This window comes from Triticum aestivum, chromosome 5A (assembly GCF_018294505.1).
Source record: "Triticum aestivum cultivar Chinese Spring chromosome 5A, IWGSC CS RefSeq v2.1, whole genome shotgun sequence".
In the NCBI taxonomy this organism is placed as follows: domain Eukaryota; kingdom Viridiplantae; phylum Streptophyta; class Magnoliopsida; order Poales; family Poaceae; genus Triticum; species Triticum aestivum.
The window spans coordinates 553473830-553497727 of record NC_057806.1 but is presented as its reverse complement, the minus strand read 5'-3'; the positions used below and the strand labels follow the sequence as shown (position 1 = coordinate 553497727).

General features: G+C 39.5%; 1 long non-coding RNA gene across 1 annotated transcript; it reads right to left on the bottom strand.

Moving 5' to 3' along the window:
• Nucleotides 1-311: 311 nt before the first annotated feature.
• LOC123107648 (uncharacterized) lies at nucleotides 312-4531 on the bottom strand. Its single transcript, XR_006451713.1, has 7 exons — nucleotides 4390-4531; nucleotides 4112-4303; nucleotides 3232-3497; nucleotides 2490-3142; nucleotides 1868-2313; nucleotides 1489-1772; nucleotides 312-1387 (listed from the first exon to the last, which is right to left on the bottom strand). It is a non-coding gene; the product is annotated as an uncharacterized lncRNA (long non-coding RNA).
• Nucleotides 4532-23898: the final 19367 nt, after the last annotated feature.

The window sequence follows — 23898 nt, the reverse complement described above, 5'->3', positions numbered from 1 at the left end:
TCCTGCATTGATGCTGGGCAATTTTGGCTGAAATCAGCGCTCTTGTTTGACTGGAATCTGTTAAGCATAACAGTTTGTGTACACCTCCAGTAGATTGACATAGTTAGAAGGTTGGTTCAGTAACTGATGTACTGCAGCGTCTCAGACACATGATTGTTTGCCTGCACATTGTACCTTTGTTCTCTGAATCAGTGTAATCAAGTGTTCGTTTGCATTCAGTTTGTGTTCGATGCCAAAGTTCAATACATTGTACATAATCAAAAGCATACAAGTGGTGAGATGAACAATTTCATTCCATTCCATCTTTCAAAACCGAACACTAAAATCTAACCATTCTATTCCTCTAAATTTTCCCTACCAAAAACAAGGATGAAACCGACCCATTCTAGTGAAACGAAACCATGACATTTCATTTCACTTTGTTCCCAAACCAAACACACCCTTAACCCCATCGACCTCGCCGCATGGCCACACAATAATCACAAATCGATCCCCCAAATCCAGACAAGAAACCCTAGTTGCAACATATGGCGAACGCAAACCAAGGTTTAGTTCGCCCGTCCTACCAATTGTTCCGTACCAGGACTGGGCAGGAACGTTGTCACCTACTTATCATTGATCAACCAGGATACATAAACAAACTGGGTTCTACTTGCATAGATATTAATCACTGATCGATAGCAGGATCATGAGTTGTTTGCTCGACAACATGTACCATGATCTTAGGATTGTTGCAGGTGTTCTTCCGATGACCTCCCACCCTGCAAATCGAGCATTTCGGTTCTTTCCTTTACTTCTGAGGCGTGCTTTTGTGACCAGGGCCACGATATATAGTGCAGAACCGTGTTTTTTACTTGTGCCGCATCTGAGAACTGCATCTTCCGATGTAACCTTCAACTTTTTGCTCTTCCCAGATCGATCGTTGTACGGAGGCTTGTCTCTGCTGTTTGTTGGTCGTCCAGCTTTCCGTTTGCGCTCTGGAGCAGATAATCCAATGAAAATTCCAATGGCACTGCCCACATCGTCGCTCATGCAGCCATTATGTGGCCGTTCTAGCAGACTCAATGCCTTAACCTTTGTGTTCTTCAATTCTATTATGTGTTCTAAACCCAGACCATCATGCTCAGCAGCTAAAGGAGTCAGTTTATCCATTGCTGCTCTAAGAAGTTCCATCGCGCAATCCTATGCAATTGGATTTGCATCACCAAGCTTCACAACCTCTAAAGCATGTGTATAGAGATTTGAATGTCTAAATGTTATTCACTTAGCTGAAATATTGTCTTTCTGTAGGTGCGCCAAGTTATTTGGAAGTATGTCTCGCATCTTTTGTCCACCTTTTCAGGATATGCTTTGATGGAATTCTGTCTATACCAAGGAAATCAAGAACCTGCAATACGAGTATTTAGTTGTTTCAACGTACATGGTTTTATCAATTGACACCAACAGCTATAATGTTACATTTTCTATCTCAAAACGATGAGATTGTACCTTAATGGAATGGCAGCATAGCAATCCTGTGTGCTCGAAGTTGCCACATTCACATGTCAATTCTTCACCTTGAGCGAGGACATGCACTATGTACAATACTCTGCATCACTTTTCATGTTTATCCGGGTGGTATCGATGTACATAATATTTTGAACCTTTTTCAACTTCTTCTACTCTGTACTGTCCTGCTTTATACAGGATCTCACCAAATTTCTCAAACATTGCTCGTAGATCTTGCTAGCGTGGAATTCCAGTAGCGTGTTTACCTACATAGCTGGCAATGTCTGAATATAAATAAATAAATAGTTAGCATGTACTATGGTTTTGCAAAGGCAGAATTACAAGTATTGCTATCCAATAGAGGATTGAAGCAACTTACTATCTTTGTTCGCCGTTCCTCATAGTTTTCATTTGCTTCTCGATCGAAAAGAAGCATCATATAAATAAGTGCAGGGGCAGCTTGCTGGCACATATCCCTTCAGCATATGGTTTGCACTCTCACCGCGTTATGTGCTTGTCATTTTTGCACAAAATGTGTCCCTGAAATATGGTTTTGCCCACGTTGTGCGAACTTCGTAGATGTGTGTAAGGTAAGTGTTTTTTGCAAACTGTATTTCTCAAGGAGCTCTGCCCATGCATTTTCAAATTCATCTTCTGTTATCATGTGATTCACAATTTTATGGAACTCTGCTCTAAAGTTGCTTCGCTTTGAGTAGTATGCACCAAGTTTTTCCTTCGCCTTCTTCACGATGTGCCACTTGCACCACCGGTGTGTGGTATCTGGCATTACTTTCTCTATTGCAAGCTCCATAGCTGTACATTGATCTGCGGAGGCAACAATCTTTTTGTTAGAAAGCATATCATTTGCCTGCAATTCAGACTACTGTGTCTTACTATAAATTTATGAATCGTTTTATCTTTTACATTTCAACTATGCACGTGGTTTTCTATGTGTTTCAAGTTGTGCAGCGAGCAAATATTATGGGGATTCAGATTATCACTTGTAAGAATGGTCTGAGGAGGTTTGCCGCCCATCATGCGGATGAATTCGCTGAACACCCACTCGAAAGTTTCAGCCGTCTCATCCCTAACAAGCACACCACCGAAGATAATGCTCTGAAAGTGGTTGTTAACTCCAACAAAAGGCCCAAATGGCATATCATAGAGGTTTGTATGGTATGTTGTGTCAAATGTTACTGCATCTCCGAAATAATGGTACTGCATTCTGCTTGCACCAGTTGACCAGAGTAAACTCCTTAACCAGAATCCTTTGAACCCAATTCTGCAAAGACATCCATAGTTTTCCGGACATCATCATCTGCTTGATCTCGGCTGATTTCACCACATAGACCCCTCAAAGCCCTTTTCGTGAAAGGCACATTATTCATTGAGCCGAAGAAACTACCAATTATGTTGTAAACTTTTCCAATGCTGATATTGTTCTCCCTAAGCTGTTTGACAAGGTCTCTTTTATACAGATCTATATGTTTATGTGAAGGCCAGTACACCTTTTCACCACATTTATCTGTCAAGGAATGGTGGTGGGATGGTCTGTGCTCACTTATGTACCAGCCATTGTCATTTGATCGAAGCAAACATGTCAATGCAGGGCACTCACATCGCATGTCCGTGCGTTTCCTCTTTTTCGTTTGCCCTGAAAATATGAATCCATTGCCAAATGTTATATTGCGTTTCGAGAAAACAGATACAACTTTTTTGGTAATTATTTTACTTTCAACTCACCAAGCATCCACAGACCATTTCTTGCATACATTTGGTTCTCTCGACGTTCAACCTACTTTTTCCATATCTTATCCCAAATCCAATTTCCCACGAATATAGATTGTAGAAGTCGTATGCTTCTCCCAATGAATCAAAGTTGTATCCAACAGCTGGTACCACGACGGTATTTGTTTTCGTCTCCGCGTATCCTCTTAAGGTTTTTTTCAAGGGCACACACTCTTCCAGCGCATGGTGTGCGCTCAATAGGGGCTCGTCCAATATGAATCCTGCATCATTATTAATGGATCATTATTTTGATTGCAAATGTTTGCTCTGATTTGTATTGAAGAATGCAATGTTCACAAGCAACCAATATAGTAGCACAGCTTTAATGTTGGAGATTTCAATTATTCAGACATGGCTTACCACACTGTTTTCGGTGTTTACGACGATCCAAGACGAACTTACGTTTTGCTCATTTTCTCATCAGGATCTCATTGTTCACACACAAGCAACATAGAGGTGCAGGTTTAGTTCCAGATTTCTGAAATCATTAAGAATGAAATACGCCCGACCGTAGAAGACATCAGGCTTGATAAGCGACCAAAAAGTAAAGCAGAGCTTTACATCTGGAGATATAAATTTTTCAGACATTTATAACCGTAATACATTCAGAGATGAGCATGAACAGCTATCAATTGATGTTTTTTGTATATACTTTTTTGATTTCTGCTGAAGAATTCAGCGGCTGACACGCGAGCAATATGCAAATCTGAAGAATTCAGCGCTGACACGCGAGCACTATGCAAGTACACCTTGTGCTTCAGAGTTCTATTTTTCCCAGATATGGCTTACATGAGTACGTTCAGAGTTAAGCAGGATCAAGACCAAGAGAGGGTACCTTCTAGTTGGTCCTTGCGAATCGCCCGCCGACAAGCTCAGTGCTTCCCAGCCGTTATTCACTGCCAATTGGATTGACAGTGGGTCGTCGCCAATATCTCCCATGCTTGATTCAGCAGCCGACTGTGTGAGACAAGTACCTGCCTCACCGCCCGGAGTTAAATCGTTGGTTTCAAGATCCGGCCAGGGAAACCTGTGAGAAGAGCCGGCCATCCATTAGTTGGTCCATGCAAAAGATTCAGACCTACTGCTTCAACGAAGATGAAGTAGAAACCATACCCATCGATAGGATCTGTTAGGAACTCCAGTCCATTGCCGTTCTCTTCCGCCGCCGCCATGAACTCTGCTCTCTGCTGATGGCGCTGCAGAGCACTCGTAATGAGGGAGCGGGGTGGGAGATGGGGATCTTGGCTTGTGCTGGGCCCGCGAAGGCATTTTTTCCACCGCTATGTCTATGCCGTTTTTATGGACGGAAATGTTGCCCTGAGTCCGTCATGCACCGCGATCCATCAAAATGTACCGATGGTACGTTTTCAATCTCCGTCGGTTACCGCGCGAGCGTACGCAATCTGGCCGTATGTATAAACAGTAAGCCCACGTGCATGTATACGGTCCGCTCAAGAGGCCCATCCACGCGGTCTTGCGCTATTGGTCTAGCTAGCGGGAGCGCGCGCGCCCGAGCTCTCTAGCTAGCGGTGCCCAAAAGAGCAAGTTCATCACCAGACATCACTAGTCACTAGATACATAGATAAACTAGATATAAACAACAGGTACATAAATAGCGCCGAACATCACCATTTCATATATTCGTCAATTTTATAAACAGTCATTAAAATTTCATATGTTCATAATTTTGAAAAAATCTTAAACTTCTAAAAATATTGATGATTTTAGGAAACTTTTTAAATTTTAGAAATGTTCAAAACATTTATATTTCCATGTTTTTTCAGATACGAATTTTCATAATATTACAAAAATTCACGAAAATATAAAGATGAATATTTAAAGAATGTGCATTGCTTTCTCTAAAAACAATGTTCATAATTTTTAAAAAGATAATAAGAAGGAAAAGAAAACACACACAAGATAAAAAGGGAGAAAGAAAAACATGAAGATAAAAGAAATGAAATAAACAAAAAATGTAAGAAAAAACAACTGAAAACAAGAAAATGGAAGAAAACCGCAATTAAAAAGTAAAATAAAATCATACTAGAAAACTGGACATATAACTAACCGAAGAAGAAAATCGTAGTTGAAACGAATTCATGCTAGCTAGACGAGAAAAACTGAACTGGGCCTGACCCTGAATGATCGGCGGGTGTGGGTTTATTCGCCATACGTCGCGGGCAATTCCTATTTCTCTCTTTGGGCTGGACACATAGAGCAAAAGTGCACCCCCCCCCCCCCCCCCCGCCCATGGGTCAGCTCACTTGTTAAAAAACCTTGGAAAAAAACTCGCTGAAAGAAATGTATAAATAGTTGCAACAACAGAATCTAATGGGAAGCCAATCTATGTTTAAAAACAATGAAAACATATGAAGCAACTAAAAAGAGAGAGAAAACTATGGAATTATAGTCAAAAGAATGTCATTTATAAAAAAAAGTGTGAACCGCTGAACTACATAGGTAAGCTGCAACCGCCCAACAAATGCACAATTCCTAAAAATAAAAAATCTAATGAAAGAAATAATTTATGACTAATATGCATGAACCGGTGATTTGGCATGGCAGCCCTGCATGCATAAACTAGCGCAAAAATTGTAATTTGGTTTGACTTAGTTTGTGACATGGTTGCATGGCTAGGAAAATTAGGTAGTGAGTTGTAGCTATTTAGAAATAGAGGATTATGGTTTTAGGAAGGTCCTGCTTTTATTTATTTATTTATGTTTTTTCTCTTTGTTGCCTTTAATCTTTTTTTTTCGTTCTTTCATTTTTTTTCTCTTTCAGATTTTAATTTATAACTTTCAAAATAATGCTAAAATTTCCAAATTCAGGAACATTTTTTTAATTTGGTAGTAACAGTTTTTATAATTCATCTTTTTAATGAAAATTGTGATCATTTTGATAAATGCAAAATTTTATTTTAAAATCCATGAACCTTTTATGAACTTCTGGAACATTGTTTTCAATTCACAAACTTTTTCTAAAATAAAAAAAATAAAACAAACAGACTTTTTTCTGAAATTTATGAATATTTTTACAAATTTATGAACTTAGTTCTTGAACATTTGCAAAATCAAGAACAGCTTTTAATTTTATAAAAAAACAAATTCACAAACTTTTGGTTAAAGTCATGAAGATTGAAAAATTCACAAACGTTTTGTGAAAATAATTATTTATGTTTGACCAAAGTTTTTATAGTTGGAGGACATTTGTTTTAATTATTGGAACATCTTACAAATTACTTGTGCTTTTTTAAGTGTTCCTTCCTCCCTATTTTATTTTTCTTCTCGTATCCAAATAGGCAAAAGTTTGTGTATCCTTAATTAGGAACAGGACGTCCCCTACGTTGCTGCACGCGCGGGGCATGGAAAGCGGTTTTACTACACCCACGTAATAATTATTACGAAACTTACGTATGAACTGATGTGGGCTGATTTGGTTGGAAGAAAGAGAGGGCCAGGCTCACCCTCTGAAAATCAGGGGAGCGATTAGTTTATGGCGAAGGAAAGTTACGTAGCTTGACGTAACCAGCTACGTAGGTGTAGCATTTTTGTATGGAAAGCGAGCTAATAAAACGAAATTGGTTCGTGGAGAATTGTTAGCGCACGATCTGCGACCGACGCTTCCTCCCCAACAGTTCTCTCACTGTTGGTGCTTCCACGTAACAATCGTGCATGCGTCGGCTGCACCTTGGTCGTGCGTATATATAGCAGCGCTGCTAATCAAAACACGGAATTCCTCAAAACACAACAGCCGTGCGACGTGCGAGGTCTACTGTATGTCTACATGCCCACGTGACGAGAAGCCAATCCTTAATTCACAGGCATGACATGACAGGAACCCATTCCAAGGTCGACACGTGGGCATCCATTCCAAGGTCGATCAGAGAAAAGGTAGCGAATCCCTGCTCACATCCCCGCCTGACCGCTGCCTCTGTGCGTCTGCTTGCTTGCACAGCACTTGGACTGTACTGTAGCTCTTTACTCGACTCGCTGGTTGGCCTTGGGTTGTCAGCTTACGCGGGCTGGAAAATTCGACGTACCAAAAAATTGAGTGTGGTTGGGGGCCAAATTTTCGGAGCCACGCCAAAATATTGGCTGGCAGTTCAGATTCTAAGCAGACTCACCAGCGAAACGGATTCTCTAGCCAATATATTGGCGCGCCAGGTTTTGGCAGGCGAGATCCAAACAGCCCTGTAGCGTCCGTGGTCAAGTCGTACTTTTTTCGCCCACGGTCTAGTGCTAAGACAGAAAAGAACGTGTGCGACGGACGAGGCGATTCGACGCACATGGCTCACCTGTAACTGTGATGAACAAAGAATACAAAGATGGTAGAAAAATTCAAAAAATTGCGTTTTTTTGTATATTATCTTTCATGCAAAAAACAGATTTATTTGATTTTTTATATATTTTTGTGAATTTTCTCTTCAACGGATGCAGATGAGACAGGGGCTCAGAAATGGATATCCGATGTGCAACAATGCTTTTTGTTCCTCTATGTCTACATGTGAGAACTTTAGAAGAAGGAAAATGGTGCACCGGGTTGACTATGCTAGACATCTGGACTGAGCTGTTCGAACACTCCAAGCCATTTAACGCGGGTTTGTATTTGTCTCTGTATGTTCGTTTTCTCACAAACCGGAGGCTGGGGGGGGGGGGGGGGGGGGTTGCGGGAGTCCGGACCTCCGCCCTGTAGGACTTCGACAATTCTGGCCCACCCAAAACCATTGTTTCCTCACCAAAACCATTGTTTCCTCACCCTTTCCACTCCAATAGCCGCAGCCCTCCACCCTTCCTGCTGATTTTCCCTTCCGCTGCCGCATGAACCTGTACGAAAACCTGTAGCAACCGGAGGAGGTGGACGATCTGGAGAAGGTGGCTGATGACCCACAAGTATAGGGGATCTATCGTAGTCCTTTCGATAAGTAAGAGTGTCGAACCCAACGAGGAGCAGAAAGAAATGATATGCGGTTTTCAGCAAGGTATTCTCTGCAAGTACTGAAATAAGTGATAACAGATAGTTTTGTGATAAGATAATTTGTCACGAGCAACAAGTAACAAAAGTAAAAATAAAGTGCAGCAAAGTGGCCCAATCCTTTTGGTAGCAAAGGACAAGCTTGGACAAACTCTTATATAATAAAAAGTGCTCCCGAGGACACATGGGAATATCGTCAAGCTAGTTTTCATCACGTTCATATGATTCGCGTTCGGTACTTTGATAATTTGATATGTGGGTGGACCGGTGCTTGAGTGCTGTTCTTACTTGAACAAACGTGCCACTTATGATTAACCTCTATTGCAAGCATCCGCAACTACAACAAAAGTATTAAGGTAAACCTAATCATAGCATGAAACATGTGGATCCAAATCAGCCCCTTACGAAGCAACGCATAAACTGGGGTTTAAGCTTCTCTCACTCTAGCAACCCATCATCTACTTATTACTTCCCAATGCCTTCCTCTAGACCCAAATAATGGTGAAGTGTTATGTAGTCAACGTTCACATAACACCACTAGAGGCTAGACAACATACATCTCATCAAAATATCGAACGAATACCAAATTCACATGACTACTAATAGCAAGACTACTCCCTTGTCCTCAGGAACACACGTAACTACTCACAAAGCATAAAGATGTTCATAATCAGAGGGGTATTAATATGCATATAGAATCTGAACATATGATCTTCCACCAAATAAACCAACTAGCATCAACTACAAGGAGTAATCAACACTACTAGCAACCTACTAGCACCAATCCTGAACTTGGAGACAGGAATTGGATACAATAGATGAACTAGGGTTTGGAGATGAGATGGTGCTGGTGAAGATGTTGATGGAGATTGCCCTCTCCCGATGAGAGGAGCGTTGGTGATGACGATGGCGATGATTTCCCCCTCTGGGAGGGAAGTTTCCCCGGCAGAACAGCTCTGCCAGAGCTCTAGCTTGGATCCGCCAAGGTTCCGCCTCATGGCGGCGGAGTTTCGTCCCGAAAGGTTCCCTCTTATTTTTTTCTCGGCGAAAGACTTCATATAGGAGAAGATGGTCATCGGAGAGCCACCAGGGGGCCCACGAGGTAGGGGGCGCGCCCTAGGGGGGGCGCCCCCCACCCTCGTGAGAAGGGTGTGGGCCCCCTGGTCTTCATCTTTGGCGAGGATTTTTTATTATTTATTGTAAGGTGTTCCGTGGAGTTTCAGGACTTTTGGAGTTGTGCAGAATAGGTCTCTAATATTTGCTCCTTTTCCAGCCCATAATTCCAGCTGCCGGCATTCTCCCTCCTTATGTAAACCTTGTAAAATAAGAGAGAATAGCCATAAGTATTGTGACATAATGTGAAATAACAGCCCATAATGCAATAAATATTGATATAAAAGCATGATGCAAAATGGATGTATCAACTCCCCCAAGCTTAGACCTCGCTTGTCCTCAAGCGAAAGCCGATAACAATAAATATGTCCCCATGTTCATATGTAGAGGCGTCGATAAAAATAAAATACGTACATGAAGGCATCATGATTATTCTCATAACAGCAACATATACAGATATTGTCATATGATTACTTATGTTCAAGTGATGATCTATTCACAATGCAAAAGTATGAATCAGAAACCTTATTGAGAACCAACAAACTATAACCTCAGTCATTGAAACAATTGCAATTTATCATAACATCAGAAAGAGTCTATGTCAGAGCTAAAAAGCAAGTCTACATACTCAACTATCATCTAGTCCTTCATAATTGCCAACACTCACGCAATACTTGTGGTTACGGGGTTTTAATCGGACACAGAGAAAGATAGGGGCTTATAGTTTCGCCCCACAACCTTTTACCTCGAGGGTAATGTCAACAATAATAACTCATGCCCCCTACATCCAATTGGATATATCTATCAGGATCTTTCCAACACACTGTGCTTGCCAAAGGATAAAATGTAAAAAGGAAAGGTGAAGATCACCATGACTCTTGCATAAGGTAGAAGATAATAATAAAAGATAGGCCCTTCGCAAAGGGAAGCAGAGGTTGCCATGCGCTTTTATGGTTGGATGTACAAAATCTTAATGTGAAAGAACGTCACTTTATATTGCCCCTTGTGATATGAACCTTTATTATGCAGTCCGTCGCTTTTATTACTTCCACATCACAAGATCGTATAAAGCTTATTTCTCCCACACTAGTCATACATATTTAGAGAAATTTTTATTGCTTTGCACCGATGACAACTTACTTGAAGGATCTTACTCAATCCATAGGTAGATATGGTGGACTCTCATGGCAAAACTGGTTTAAGGGTATTTGGAAGCACAAGTAGTATCTCTACTTGGTGCTGAGAATTTGGCTAGCATGAGGGGGAAAGGCAAGCTCATTATGTTGTCTTCCTTGTCCAACATCAACTCTTTAGCATGTCATATTTTGATGAGTGTTCCCAATTATAAAAGATGTCAATAATAGTGTATTTGTATGTGAAACCTCTCTTTCCTTATTACTTCCTATTAATTGCAACGATGACCAAAGCTATGTCTTCCAACTCCCAACAACTTTTAATCATCACACTCTTTCTATGTGAATTCATTACTCTTAATAAGATCAATATGAACTTTTGTTTCTTTTGTTTCTTTTTCTCTTTTCTTTTATTCATTCAAGATCATAGCAAGAAAATCAGGCCCTTGACTCAACACTAATCTTTATTATATAACTCACGGACTCGATTACATAGAGAGATCATAAAGCAAAACTTAAAACTAGATCATGCCATAAACTTTATTCTGCTAGATCAAAATACTACTAATAGGATCGAACTAAGGAAAACGGTAAAGATAGGAGTTGTGATTGTGATACGATACCGGGGCACCTCCCCCAAGCTTGGCGGTTGCCAAGGGGAGTGCCCATACCCATGTGATTATGTCTCCTTCTTTGTTGTTGGCGTAATATTCTTGGCGATGATTCCTCTCGAGATACGATTTTCCTCCTCAAGCTTGTTGACTTGCTGCTTGAGGTCCATTGTTTCCTTACGAATCTTTCCTGTAATGGCTAAGGCTCCTTGCACCCAAGGGTGTTTCATAGCTGCGGGAGAACAAGTGGCACTCCTCTTCATACTTTCATAAGAAAGAAATCTAACATTGGAAGGGATAACCGAGTTTGGAATAGCTGAGCTCTATAGTTCCCCCATCATGAACCCAGCTCGGAAGCGAGAGGTTACTTCTTGATCCTCCATGGCATCTACCCTCATTAAGTCAGCCTCCATCTCTTCCTCCATTGCTAGCCCAAAGTGGTCAGGGTCGCTGTTTGCCCTTGGTTCCGGTGCCGGATTAGATACCCGGCTCTCCCCGACTGACTCTTGAGAAGACATCTTGCTCTAATCTGCAGCAGCAACAGCTCAAAACAAAAACAGAGGATAATTGCGTGGTACGGGAGTCAAAACCTTCGGGAGAGTATAGTGAACTTTTACCGACCAAAATATGTATCGTGCAAGAAAACGGAGTCCGTAAGGCACACGAGGTGCTCACGAGGTAGGGGCGCGCCCAGGGGGGTAGGGCGCGTGCTCCACCCTCGTGGGGCCCTTGTGTCCTTCCCGGACTGCTACTTAATTTTCTATTTTTCTAAATATTCCAAAACGGAGAAATATTGCCTTAAAAATTGTTTTGGAGTCGGTTTACTTACCGTACCACATACCTATTCCTTTTCGGAGTCTGAAACGTTGTAAGATATAATGTTTGATTCTTTGACCGTTTACCACCTTCGGATTTGTGCCTTCGAAGTTGTTGATTTTTATTGCACCGGGACGATAGACCTCCTCGATAACATAGGGGCCTTCCCATTCAGGGAGAAGTTTTCCTGCAAAAAATCTTAAACGAGAGTTGTATAGCAATACGTAATCACCTACATTAAACTCACGCTTTTGTAACCTTTTGTTATGCCATCTTTTAACTTTTTCTTTAAACAACTTGGCATTTTCATAAGCTTGGGTTCTCCATTCATCAAGTGAGCTAATATCAAATAACCTCTTTTCACCGGCAAGTTTGAAATCATAGTTGAGCTCTTTAATAGCCCAATATGCCTTATGTTCTAGTTCTAGAGGTAAGTGACATGCTTTTCCATATACCATTTTATACGAGACATACCCATAGGATTTTTATATGTAGTTCTATAGGCCCATAATGCATCATCAAGTTTCTTGGACCAATTCTTTCTAGACCTATTGATAGTCTTTTGCAAAATTAATTTGAGTTCTCTATTACTCAATTCTACTTGACCACTAGACTGTGGGTGATACGGAGATGCAATTCTATGATTGACGTCATATTTAGCAAGCATTTTATGGAAAGCACCATGAATAAAATGTGAACCACCATCAGTCATTAAATATCTAGGGACTCCAAACCTTGGAAAAATAACTTCTTTAAGCATTTTAATAGAAGTGTTATGATTAGCACTACTAGTTGGAATAGCTTCTACCCACTTAGTAATGTAATCAACAGCAACTAAAATATGTGTATATCCATTAGAGGCAGGAAAGGGTCCCATATAATCAAAGCCTCAAACATCAAATGGTTCAATAACATGTGAATAATTCATAGGCATTTCTTGATGTCTACTAATATTACTAATTCTTTGACATTCATCACAAGATAGGACAAACTTACGGGCATCCTTGAAGAGAGTAGGCCAACAAAAACCGGATTGCGATACCTTATGTGCAGTTCTGTCTCCCGCGTGGAGTCCTCCGTAAGTTTCGGAGTGGCACTTGCGTAGGATCTGTTCCTGTGCATGCTCAGGTACACAACGTCTAATAACACCATCTACTCCTTCTTTATAAAGATGTGGGTCAGTAGCAAATTGCTATCTGATGTCTACTACACAACCTTCTTCTTGTAGACGTTGTTGGGCCTCCAAGTGCGGAGGTTTGTAGGACAGTAGCAAATTTCCCTCAAGTGGATGACCTAAGGTTTATCAATCCGTGGGAGGCGTAGGCTGAAGATGGTCTCTCTCAAGCAACCCTGTAACCAAATAACAAAGAGTCTCTTGTGTCCCCAACACACCCAATACAATGGTAAATTGTATAGGTGCACTAGTTCGGCGAAGAGATGGTGATACAAGTGCAGTATGGATAGTAGATAAAGGTATTTGTAATCTGAAATTATAAAAACAGCAAGGTAACTAATGATAAAAGTGAGCGTAAATGGTATTGCAATGCTAGGAAACAAGGCCTAGGGTTCATACTTTCGCTAGTGTAAGTTCCCTCAACAATACGAACATAATTGGATCACATAACTATCCCTCAACATGCAACAAAGAGTCACTCCAAAGTCACTAATAGCGGAGAACAAACGAAGAGATTATGGTAGGGTACGAAACCACCTCAAAGTTATTCTTTCCAATCAATCCATTGGGCTATTCCTATAAGTGTCACAAACAGCCCTAGAGTTCGTACTAGAATAACACCTTAAGACACAAATCAACAAAAACCCTAATGTCACCTACATACTCCAATGTCACCTCAAGTATCCGTGGGTATGATTATACGATATGCGTCACACAATCTCAGTTTCATCTATTCAACCAACACAAAGGACCTCAAAGAGTGCCCCAAAGTTCTACCGGAGAATCACGATGAAAACGTGTGCCAACCCCTATGCATAGGTTCATGGGCGGAACCCGCAAGTTGATCACCAAAACATACATCAAGTTAATCACATGATATCCCATTGTCACCACAGATATCCACGGCCAGACATACATCAAGTGTTCTTAAATCTTTAAAGACTCAATCCGATAAGATTACTTCAAAGGGGAAACTCAATTCATTACAAGAGAAAAGAGGGGGAGGAGAAATATAGGATCCAACTATAATAGCAAAGCTCGCGATACATCAAGATCGTATCATATCAAGAACACGAGAGAGAGAGAGATCAAACACATAGCTACTGGTACATACCCTCAGCCCCGAGGGAGAACTACTCCCTCCTCATCATGGAGAGCACCGGGATGATGAAGATGGCCACCGGAGAAGGATTGCCCCCTCCGGCAGGGTGCCGGAACAGGTCTAGATTGGTTTTCGGTGGCTACGGAGGCTTCTGGCGGCGGAACTCCCGATCTATTGTGCTCTCGGATGTTTTTAGGGTATATGGAGATATATAGGCGGAAGAAGTACGTCAGGGGGGCATGAGGGGCCCACGAGGGTGGAGGGCGCGCCCAGGAGGGTGGACGCGCCCCCTGCCGCGTGACCTCCTCGTAGATCCCCCGACATGCACTCCAAGTCTTCTGGGTTTCTTTCCTTCCAAAAATCAGTTTCGTGGAGTTTCAGGTCAATTGGACTCCGTTTGGTTTTTCTTTTCTTCGAAACCCTAAAACAGGGTAAAAACAGATCTGGCACTGGGCTCTGTGTTAATAGGTTAGTCCCAAAAAATGATATAAAAGTGTATAATAAAGCCCGTAAACATTCAAAACAGTAAATAATATAGCATGGAGCAATCAAAAATTATAGATACGTTGGAGACGTATCAACATCCCCAAGCTTAAATCTTGCTCGTCCTCGAGTAGGTAAATGATAATAATAGAATTTTTTATGCGGAGTGCTACTTGGCATAATTTCAATGTAATTCTTCTTAATTGTGGCATGAATATTGAGATCTGAAAGATTCAAGATAAAAGTTCATATTGACATAAAAATGATAATACTTCAAGCATACTAACTAAGCAATTATGTCTTCTGAAAATAACATGGCCAAAGAAAGTTATCCCTACAAAATCATATAGTTTGGCTATGCTCTATCTTCACCACACAAAATATTTAAATCATGCACAACCCCGATGAGAAGCCAAGCAATTGTTTCATACTTTTGACATTCTCAAAACTTTTTCAATCTTCACGTAATACATGAGCGTGAGCCATGGATATAGCACTATAGGTGGAATAGAGTGGTGGTTGTGGAGAAGACAAAAAGGAGAAGATAGTCTCACATCGACTAGGCGTATCAACGGGCTATGGAGATGCCCATCGATAGATATCAATGTGAGTGAGTAGGGATTGCCATGCAACAGATGTACTAGAGTTATAAGTATATGAAAGCTCAACAAAAGAAACTAGTGGGTGTGCATCCAACTTGCTTGCTCACGAAGACCTAGGGCATTTTGAGGAAGCCCATCATTGGAATATACAAGCCAAGTTCTATAATGAAAGATTCCCACTAGTATATGAAAGTGAAAACATAGGAGACTCTCTATCATGAAGATCATGGTGCTACTTTGAAGCACAAGTGTGGTAAAAGGATAGCAACATTGTCCCTTCTCTCTTTTTCTCTCATTTTTTTATTTTTTTATTTGGGCCTTCTCTTTTTTATGGCCTCTTTTCTCTTTTTTTATCTGGGCTTCTTTGGCCTCTTTTATTTATTTATTTTCATCCGGAGTCTCATCCCGACTTGTGGGGGAATCATAGTCTCCATCATCCTTTCCTCACTGGGACAATGCTCTAATAATGATGATCATCACACTTTTATTTTCTTACAAATCAAGAATTATAACTCGATACTTAGAACAAAATATGACTCTATGTGAATGCCTCCGGCGGTGTACCGGGATATGCAATGATGCATGAGCAACATGTATGAAAGAATTATGAATGATGGCTTTGCCACAAATACGATGTCAACTACATGATCATGCTAAGCAATATGACAATGATGGAGTGTGTCATAAACGGAACGGTGGAAAGTTGCATGGCAATATATCTCGGAATAGATATGGAAATGCCAAAATAGGTAGGTATGGTGGCTGTTTTGAGGAAGGTATATGGTGGGTGTAAGATACCGGCGAAAGGTGCGCGGTATTAGAGAGGCTAGCAAAGGTGGAAGGGTGAGAGTGCGTATAATCCATGGACTCAACATTAGTCATAAAGAACTCACATACTTATTGCAACAATCTATTAGTTATCGACACAAAGTACTACGCGCATGCTCCTAGGGGGATAGATTGGTAGGAAAAGACCATCGCTCGTCCCCGACCGCCACTCATAAGGAAGACAATCAATAAATAAATCATGCTCCGACTTCATCACATAACGGTTCCTCATACGTGCATGCTACGGGAATCACAAACTTCAACACAAGTATTTCTCAAATTCATAACCACTCAACTAGCGTGACTCTAGTATCACCATCTCCATATCTCAAAACAATTATCAAGTATCAAACTTCTCTTAGTATTCAAAGCACTCATAAGAGAATTTATTATTAACCTTGTATACCTAGCATATTAGGATTTTAAGAAAATTACCATGCTATTTAATACTCTCAAAATAATATAAGTGAAGCATGAGAGTTCATCTATTTCTTCAAAATAAAACTATCACCATGCTCTAAAAGATATAAGTGAAGCACTAGAGCAAATGACAAACTACTCCCAAAGATATAAGTGAAGATCAATGAGTAGTCGAATAATTATGCAACTATGTGAAGACTCTCTAACATTTAATAATTTCAGATCTTGGTATTTTATCCAAACAGCAAGAAAAGCAAAATAAAATGACATTGTAAGAATGGCAAACATCATGTGAAGAAGCAAAAACTTAGGATCAACCGAAACTAACCGATAGTTGTTGAAGAAGAAAGGTGGGATGCCAACCGGGGCATCCCCAAGCTTAGACGCTTGAGACTTCTTGAAATATTATCTTGGGGTGCGTTGGGCATCCCCAAGCTTGAGCTTTTGTGTCTCCGTAATTCCTCTCATATCACGGTCTCCCTAAATCTCAAAAGCTTCATCCACACAAAACTCAACAAGGACTCGTGAGATAGGTTAGTATAAACCATTGCAAAAACCTTATCATACTCTACTGTAGCAAATCACTAAAATTATTATTAAACATTGCATACTAAATGCCTCTGCATATTCAATAGTCCTATCCTCAAATATAATCATTAAAGAAGCAAACATATGCAAACAATGCAAACATAATAGCAATCTTCCTAAACAGGATAGTATGTAAAGAATGCTGCAACATCCATACTTCCCTAGATCCAAAAATTATTTAATAAAATTCCCACTGTATTAAATTTATCAGAACTTCATATGCAAAAGGTTTCAACATTTTATCACATTCTCACTTTTCTAGGGAATTATTGCAACAGCAGTAAATTTTCTGTTTTCAAACAGCAACATGTATACTTGTAACATAGGCATAGTAAAGGCTATCAATGCCACTTTTATTGAAATAAAAGATGAAAAACATTGTTATAAATAACATCAAGCAAATCCTAATAAAATAAATTGACGCTCCAAGCAAAACACATATCATGTGGTGAATAAAAATATAGCTCCAAGTAAAGTTATCGATGAATGAAGACGAAAGAGGGGATGCCTTCTGGGGCATCCCCAAGCATAGGCTCTTGGTTGTCCTTGAATATTACCTTGGGGTGCCTTGGGCATCCCCAAGCTTAGGCTCTTGCCACTCCTTATTCCATAGTCCATCGAATCCTTACCCAAAACTTGAAAACTTCACAACACAAAACTTAACAGAAAACTCGTAAGCTCCGTTAGCGAAAGAAAACAAAACACCACTTCAAGGTACTGTAATGAACTCATTATTTATTTATATTGGTGTTAAACCTACTGTATTCCAACTTCTCTATGGTTTATAAACTATTTTACTAGCCATTGATTCATCAAAATAAGTAAACAACACATGAAAGACAGAATCTATCAAGAACAGAACAGTCTGTAGTAATCTGGATCAAACGTATACTTCTGGAACTCATAAAATTCTCAAATAAATTGCTGGACCTGAGGAATTTATCTATTAATCATATTCAAAAATAATTAACTAAATATCGCTTGCCAATAAAAAATGGCAGCAATTCTCGTGAGCACTCAAGTTTCTGTTTTTTACAGCATGATCAACAAGACTTTCCCCAAGTCTTCCCAACGGTTCTACTTGGCACAAACACTAATTTAAAACATAAAACTACATATAAACAGAGGATAGATGAATTATTTATTACTAAACAGTAGCAAAAAGTAAGTAACAAAAATAAAGTTGGGTTGCCTCCCAACAAGCGCTATAGTTTAACGCCCCTAGCTAGGCATGATGATTTCAATGATGCTCACATAAAAGATAAGAATTGTAACATAAAGAGAGCATCATGAAGAATATGACTAGCACATTTAAGTCTAACCCACTTCCTATGCATAGGGATTTTGTGAGAAAACAACTTGTGAGAACAATAATCAACTAGCATAGCAGGGCAAAACAAGCACAACTTCAAAACTTTAAGCACATAGAGAGGACACTTGGTATTATTGCAATTCCTACAAGCATATATTCCTCCCTCATAATAATTTTCAGTAGCATCATGAATGAATTCAACAATATAACCAGCACCTAAAGCATTCTTTTCATGATCTACAAGCATAGAAAATTTACTACTCTCCACATAAGCAAAATTCTTCTTATTCGGGATAGTGGGAGTATCATAAGAGACTTGGATACTATAAATTGTTTCCACATTAAAAGAGTAATGTTCAGAGAAGGGGTAACCATAATCATGACAAGTTTTATAAATATAATCCTCACTACTTTTTATAGCATATGTATCATCACAATAATTATCATAAGTAGGAGGCATCTTATTATCATTATAAATTTGCATATCAAAACTTGGGATACTAAAAATATCATCTTCATTAAGCGTAGCATCCCCAAGCTTGGGACAAACATTAATTGTAGCAAATATATTCTCAAAAACATCATCTTCATCAAACATAGCATCCCCAAGCCTGGGCATTTTCATATCATAAGCATAATCACTCTCATCATTAATAGTATGGATAGCACCAATAGTATAGCAATTATCATATTCTTCCAAGCAAGTGCCAAAAAGATTTTCAAGATCATAAGAAGTATCATTATCTTCCACAATTATATTTTCATGAGGCACAATAGTAATAGGAGCAAAATTATTTGGGAGGGATACCTTTTTACCTCTCTTCCTTTTTCTTTTCTTCTTCTTCACCACATCATGTGTGGGTTCAATCCTCTTTTTGGAGCTCCTTATTAATGACATTGGTTGAATAGGAGGCTCCTCCTCGTTACCTGATTCATCATAAGAAATAATAGGAGGATATTGGGAAGTCTCTTCCCTTTCATTAGTATTCTCTTCATCCTCTATTTGTTTTCTTTTCTTTATGTAATTGGCAATATAAGGGTTTTCAATGCAATTCACCGCACAATACATATAAATTTCTTCTACATCAAATCCAAGAAGTTTATAATGGGCAAATTCTGGAAGATAGTTAGTTATAAGTTTCATTTCTTCGTAGCCCATAAGCAAACTAAGTTAATTATAATGTGCAAGGGAAATCAAGTCATCACAATTTTTGGACATGATTAGATCATGAAACAATTTGCATCAGATAGTTAAATGACCACGTTCATTACAGAGCTCACAAGTATGGCCAAGAAAATTTAAATTTTCAGCATAACCATCTAGCCTTTCTTGCAACAATTTAGTTTCTAAGTACTTATGCCTCTTGCAATATCTATCTTCCCTATTTGGTGTGTACTTACAAACCCAATGCACTCCACAAAAATTGACGTGTTTATAGGAGACATTTTCATCATAACTAGTGCAATCATCATTAGTGTCATGGATATTCAAAGAATTCGTACTAACAACATTGCAATCATGCTCATCATTCAAATATTTAGTTCCAAACATTCTAATGCATTCTTCTTCTGGCACTTGAGCACAATTTTCCTTTCTATTATACTCACGAAAGATATTAAAAAGATGAAGCGTATGAGGCAAACTTAATTCCATTTTTGTACTTTTCTTTTATAGACTAAACTAGTGATGAAACAAGAAACTAAAAGACTCGATTGCAAGATCTAAAGATATACCTTCAAGCACTCACCCCCCGGCAACGGCGCCAGAAAAGAGCTTGATGTCTACTACACAACCTTCTTCTTATAGACTTTGTTGGGCCTCCAAGTGCAGAGGTTTGTAGGACAGTAGCAAATTTCCCTCAATTGGATGACCTAAGGTTTATTAATCTGTGGTAGGCGTAGGATGAAGATGGTCTCTCTCAAGCAACCCTGCAACCAAATAACAAAGAGTCTCTTGTGTCCCCAACACACCCAATACAATGGTAAATTGTATAGGTGCACTAGTTCGGCGAAGAGATGGTGATACAAGTGCAGTATGTATAGTAGATAAAGGTATTTGTAATCTGAAATTATAAAAACAGCAAGGTAACTAATGATAAAAGTGAGCGTAAACGGTATTGCAATGCTAGGAAACAAGGCCTAGGGTTCATACTTTCGCTAGTGTAAGTTCCCTCAACAATACTAACATAATTGGATCACATAACTATCCCTCAACATGCAACAAAGAGTCACTCCAAAGTCACTAATAGCGGAGAACAAACGAAGAGATTATGGTAGGGTACGAAACCACCTCAAAGTTATTCTTTCCGATCAATCCATTGGGCTATTCCTATAAGTGTCACAAACAGCCCTAGAGTTCGTACTAGAATAACACCTTAAGACACAAATCAACAAAAACCCTAATGTCACCTACATACTCCAATGTCACCTCAAGTATCCGTGGGTATGATTATACAATATACGTCACACAATCTCAGTTTCATCTATTCAACCAACACAAAGGACCTCAAAGAGTGCCCCAAAGTTCTACCAGAGAATCACGACGAAAACGTGTGCCAACCCCTATGCATAGGTTCATGGGCGGAACCCGCAAGTTGATCACCAAAACATACATCAAGTTAATCACGTGATATCCCATTGTCACCACAGATATCCACGACAAGACATACATCAAGTGTTCTCAAATCTTTAAAGACTCAATCCGATAAGATTACTTCAAAGGGGAAACTCAATTCATTACAAGAGAAAAGAGGGGGAGGAGAAACATAGGATCCAACTATAATAGCAAAGCTCGCGATACATCAAGATCGTATCATCTCAAGAACACGAGAGAGAGAGAGAGAGAGAGAGAGATCAAACACATAGCTACTGGTACATACCCTCAGCCCCGAGGGATAACTACTCCCTCCTTGTCATGGAGAGCACCGGGATGATGAAGATGGCCACCAGAGAAGGATTGCCCCCTCTGACAGGGTGCCAGAACGGGTCTAGATTGGTTTTCGGTGGCTACGGAGGCTTCTGGCGGCGGAACTCCCGATCTATTGTGCTCCCAGATGTTTTTAGGGTATATGGAGATATATAGGCGGAATAAGTACGTCAGGGGGGCACGAGGGGCTCACGAGGGTGGAGGGCGCGCCCAGGGGGGGTGGGCGCACCCCCTGCCTCGTGACCTCCTCGCAGATCCCCCGACGTGCACCCCAAGTCTTCTGGGCTTCTTTCCTTCCAAAAATGAGTTCCGTGGAGTTTCAGGTCAATTGGACTCCGTTTGGTTTTCCTTTTCTTTGAAACCCTAAAACAGGGTAAAAACAGAAACTGGCACTAGGCTCTAGGTTAATAGGTTAGTCCCAAAAAATGATATAAAAGTGTATAATAAAGCCCATAAACATTCAAAACAGTAAATAATATAGCATGGAGCAATAAAAAATTATAGATATGTTGGAGACGTATCACTATCATCAATAGGTAGTGGGTCTTCAAGAAGGTTCTCTAAGCTAGATAAGTTGTCAACAACGGGGTTCTCAACTCCTTTCCTATCAACAATATTCAAATCAAATTCTTGTAGAAAGAGAACCCATCTAATAAGTCTAGGCTTAGCATCTTTCTTCTCCATAAGATATTTAATAGCAGCATGATCAGTGTGGATAGTTACTTTAGAATCAACAATATAAGATCTGAACTTATCACAAGCAATTACAACTGCTAAAAGTTCCTTTTCGGTAGTAGCATAATTTCTTTGAGCATTATCTAGAGTCTTACTAGCATAATGGATAACATTTAATTTCTTATCAACTCTTTGACCTAGAACAACACCTACAACATAATCGCTAGCATCACACATAATTTCAAAGGGTAAATTCCAATCAGGTGGTTGAACAATAGGTGCAAAGACTAATGCTTTCTTAAGTATTTCAAATGCTTCTACACAATCATCATCAAAGACAAATGGTATATCTTTTTGTAATAAATTAGTTAGAGGCCGAGAAATTTTTGAGAAGTCCTTAATGAACCTCCTATAAAATCCGGCGTGACCAAGGAAACTTCTTATACCTTTGATGTCCTTAGGACATGGCATCTTTTCAATAGCATCAACCTTGGCTTTATCAACTTCAATACCTCTTTCAGAAATTTTATGCCCCAAGACAATACCTTCATTAACCATAAAGTGGCACTTTTCCCAATTCAAGACAAGATTAGTTTCTTCACATCTCTGCAAAACTCGATCAAGATTTCTCAAGCAATCATCAAAAGAAGATCCATAGACGGAAAAGTCGTCCATGAAAACCTCACAAATATTTTCACAAAAGTCAAAGAATATAGTCATCATGCATCTTTGAAAGGTAGCAGGTGCATTACATAAACTAAAAGGCATACGTCTATAAGCAAAAGTACCAAAAGGGCATGTAAAAGTAGTCTTTGATTGATCTTCAGCCGACACAGGTATTTGAGAGAAACCAGAATAACCATCTAGAAAGCAGTAGTGTGTATGTTTGCATAATCTTTCTAGCATTTGATTGATATAAGGTAAAGGGTAATGATCTTTCTTAGTAGCCTTATTTAATTTGCGGAAATCAATTACCATCCTATAACCTGTAATAATTCTTTATGGAATCAATTCATCTTTATCATTAGGAACAACAGTAATACCTCCCTTCTTAGGGACACAATGAACAGGATTTACCCACTGACTATCAGCAACGGGATAAATTATACCTGCCTCCAGAAGCTTTAGTATTTCTTTTCTTACCACTACCTTCATTTTAGGATTCAAACGTCGTTGAGGATCACGAACTGGTTTGGCATCTGCTTCCAAATTTATTTTATGTTGACATAGAGTGGGACTAATGCCCTTAAGATCCTCAAGAGTATATCCAATAGCAGCACGGTGCTTCTTCAGAGTTTTCAATAATCTTTCTTCTTCATGCTCTGGAAGGTTAGCACTAATAATAACAGGATATATCTTCTTTTCATCAAGATAAGCATATTTAAGATTATCAAGTAATGGTTTAAGCTCAAACACAGGATCACCCTTAGGTGGAGGGGGATCCCGTAGGATTTCAACAGGCAAATTGTGTTTCAGAATAGGTTCCTGTTTAAAGAATACTTCATCTATTTCCCTTCTTTCATTCATAAACATATCATTCTCATGGTCTAGCAAATATTGTTCTAAAGGATCACTAGGAGGTACGGCAATAGAAGCAAGACCAATAATTTCATCCTTACTAGGCAATTCTTCTTCATGGTGTTGTTTACTAAATTTAGAGAAATTAAATTCATGAGTCATATCATCCAAGCCAAGAGTAACAACATCCCTTGTGCAATCTATGGTAGCATTAACAGTATTCAAGAAAGGTCTACCAAATATAATGGGACAAAAGCTATCTTGTGGGGAACCAAGAACAAGAAAATCAGCAGGATATTTAGTTTTCCCACACAAGACTTCAACATCTCTAACGATTCCCATTAGTGAAA